Here is a 3,827-nt window from a genome sequence, read left to right as displayed (position 1 = left end):
GAATAGAAAGCATTGAATGAAGAATATCCTGCAATGGAATCTCAATTTATTTAGAGAGGCCCATGCCTGAGCAACATTTTGTCTTAAGGAAATATTTCATTGAAATTTTGTCCTAAGAACAAATATTATTAAAATTCTCTACGCAGAACATTTTATTGCAATTTAGTCTTTAGAAAAAAAAAACATTGCAATGTTGTCGTTAGAAAAAATGCTTTGAAGTTCTGTCATTACATGGAAAAAAATCATTTTGCTATTGAAATCGTGGTATTAAAATTTAGTCTTAAGAAAAAATTATTTGACATTATTAATTGTCTTGAAGTTTTGACATTGAAATTTTAGATCTAGAAAAATTTCAGTGAAATATTGTCTTAAGAAAAACTTCATTGAAATTTTGTCTTTAGAAAAAATTTTATTGAAATAGACTACGTTTTCCGAAAAAAATTGATTGAAGTTTTGTCTTTAGAAAAAGTTTAGTTAAAATTTTCTTTGGAAACAATTTATTAAAATTTTGGCTTTAGAAAAACTTTCATTGAAATTTTGACTTTAGAGAAAATTTAATCGAAATTTTGTCTTTAGAAAAAATTGGAATTTAGTCTTTAAAAAATATTTGATTGAAATATTCTATTTAAAAATTTAATTAAAATGTTCATTGAAATTTTGTGTGTATTTGGAAAAGTTTGATTCAAATTTTTTGTTTGTAAAAAATCTCATAGAATATTGTTTTACACGGCACATATTGTTTAACTATTTTAGTTAAAATTTAATTTTTTAGTTTTTCCATACCTATTCTGCATATCCTGCAAGGGATATTTTAAATTATTAAATGCTATGAGTAAGCTGAGTTTTCGAACTGTTTGAAAGCTCAGTTCAGGAAAAAAATGGTCAAATAATCACCTCAGAAACGTACGTAGTACGTAACGATTTTTAAGTAGATAGTTTAAATTTTTTTTCTTGTATAAACTTAAATCAATGTACCCAATATGGCCAATATTGGGCCGTAAACGACTACAATAAGAAGTACCTACGCAAATTTCATGCGGATAGTCTCTTTCGTTCCGACGGTATTGTGATTTCGTCTACCTGTTGAATGAACGGACGGACTTCGAATACTCGGACGATTGAAAATATTTATTATATATATTTCGAGGTGTTACAAACGAAATCATGAGATTTGAGGAAAAACACACTTTATAGGGCGCACTCCCTAGTTCTGAGCCCAGTAACGAGATTCTAAAGTTCGTTTCTGGGACAAAGGCCCCTCGATCCCCTAGCAACCCAAAATGCCCTCTCGGGGGAAGTGCGTGGATGTGGCAATCATATTTTAATGACCTCAGGAGTAAATTTAATATGGGCTACCCTTTCCCCCACGATGTCTGCATACTCGTCGTCATCCTCCTCCTCCTCTTGATCCTAAATTTTGAATAAAAATTGAAATTGCATTTCATAATCTTTTCCTTAATTACTTTCATTAACCTAGGGTTAAAGGGGGTCCAAAATCCTCAAGATTCCGTAGTTCCTTCTCATGTAAAATGGTTATTTTTTGTTGTTACATATTCGTAGTCCACTCGCTTATAACCTTCATTTGATACCCATATTGCCTAGGTTGGGTATCACCAACCTCTTTATTGGTGGGTACAAAATACGGCATTATTTAAGTGCCCGGAGTCGATCAATTTGCCTGGAGTCGCAGTCGAGTCGAAATCCACAGCCCTTGTTTTGAAAATATTAAATTTAATGTTTGTTTTAGACAAAACAATTTTACAATTTTACGCCCAGGCCCCCCCCCCCACCCATGCTACGTTCCCAGCCCCCATATAAAGATCGTCCGATCTGGACTTAGTTTACAATTATGTGGTCATCTGTTTACCGATTCACTTTAAATTTGGCAGGAAAGGTTTGATGACTCTGAATTTCGTATAATTCGGTTCAGAATTATACATAGCTCCCCATTTCCACTTATAGGGTAGGTGTAGGTGTATTATATAGTTGGCACCGCCCAACTTTTGCCTTTGCTTACTTGTTAGAAATTATAAAAACCTTTGCTAGAGTTTTGTTTTTTGTAATATTTATGTTTTCATTATTGATTCATTATGCTACCGCAATTTTCCATCCAATATGGCTTATGCAGCACTTTTTTAAATATTTAAAGATGCAGAAATTATATTTTTCCTGACATTATTAGAAATAGGGAATTTTTTTCCAAATCTTCCTATGGTTTGTTTTTACGTTTTCAACACAAATGTAAACATTGACACCCACCCGCTTGTTTCGTTATATTTGTAATGTTTTCATTTTTTCCCTAGTTGTATTTTCTTTTTGTTTGAACGTATGATATGGCAAAGCATTTTCTTATATGAAAAGTAAAAAATTCTTAGAAAAAGGAGAACAAATCGGAGAGAGTGAAATGCTAAGAAGAGAGAAAACCATAGAGAAAGAGTATTACATTGTTTCACCAACATGAATGAATGAACAGTTAATTTGCCGCTATTACACAGGCGAATAATAGCCATAGACTAAGCAGGGGAGAGAGAGAAAATGAGAAATGTCTCTCTTAATCTCAGTCTCATTTAAAATAAGAGTAAATTGTTTAAATCTCCCATGATGTTGTTGAAAACATACAAAGTAATTGAGTAATAGATTTCAATTGAAAGAAAAACCACTCCGACTCTCTTCCGCTCCACAGAAGGCACTCATTGCTCTCTTAAGTTTTCATATTTACGCAGTTTATGAAAAAATGCGTTTCTTGTTTCCCCCGATAACACTCAAATAAATAATAAAATTGTGCTAATGAGAGCATGAGCGGGTGCTGCGTCATAGTTCACCACTCGTATGTTTCTTTGGTGGGTTGTATGATAACCGCCGCTGTCGCCGCGGATGACATCGAGGTGATGGTGTTTTCGAGGACCATGGTGTTAGAGGGGATGCTTGCTTGTTATTGTGTTTTTCCCAAATTGCTTTCACATGAGAAGCAACAATTTTCAATAAATAATAAAAAGGACGATGATGATGAAGGCAGACAACACCGGCTTCGTATACATACATAAAAACGCAAGAAGACAAACATGTATATATATACACAGACGCACATACACACACAGTAACCTCGGCACTTTAAAGTTATTCTTCTTCAAAAAAGAATAAAAAAAATTATATAGAGCTTTGCAAAATATATAAGGCAAAAAAAGCATGTACTAACTTGGGACGTGATAGAATATGCGAAGGGCAAAATCAATGACAAAAAGAAAAAATCTCCAAAAATCGGAAAATCAGACTTAGAGTATTACTTGACAGGCAGTTGTTGGACAAGCAGTTATCCCAACAAACACCTCTGAACCTCCCCCACTCCAAGCATCTTCTTTACTCGCCATGTATTTCAAAGTTTCTTTCTGGAACTTGGCGGGGGAGTCTCCATCATATTCTCCTTATGCTTTTTTTCTTGGCGAGTGTTGACGTTTAAATAACAATCAAAGTCTGCGTTGCGATGTTTTCGTCTTTTTTCTTTAGATTATCCTGTAATTTTGTAAAATTCTTGTCTGTCTAATCTATTCCGGGCCATCATTTTTTATTGTATTTGTTTTTTTTGTTCTGTGGATTCTCTTTAACATGAGATTCTTTTTCAAAAAGTTTTTTTTTTTTTTTGGTTGTCATCGCTGTTGTTGCTGCTGTTAGGATTGAACGCACGACTGGTCATCCTAGTCGAACGTGCCATTGCTCGTCAACGCATTGATAATTGAAAGCTTTGCCCTGTTTATCCCGCTTCAGGTTAATTTCAATCCACTGCCTTACATACACAATTGGAAGATTGCGTGTTTCTTTCGATTTTTTTT

The sequence above is a fragment of the Stomoxys calcitrans genome, chromosome 1 (genome assembly GCF_963082655.1).
Source record: "Stomoxys calcitrans chromosome 1, idStoCalc2.1, whole genome shotgun sequence".
NCBI classification, from domain to species: Eukaryota; Metazoa; Arthropoda; class Insecta; order Diptera; family Muscidae; genus Stomoxys; species Stomoxys calcitrans.
Note: the sequence above shows the minus strand (reverse complement) of the source record.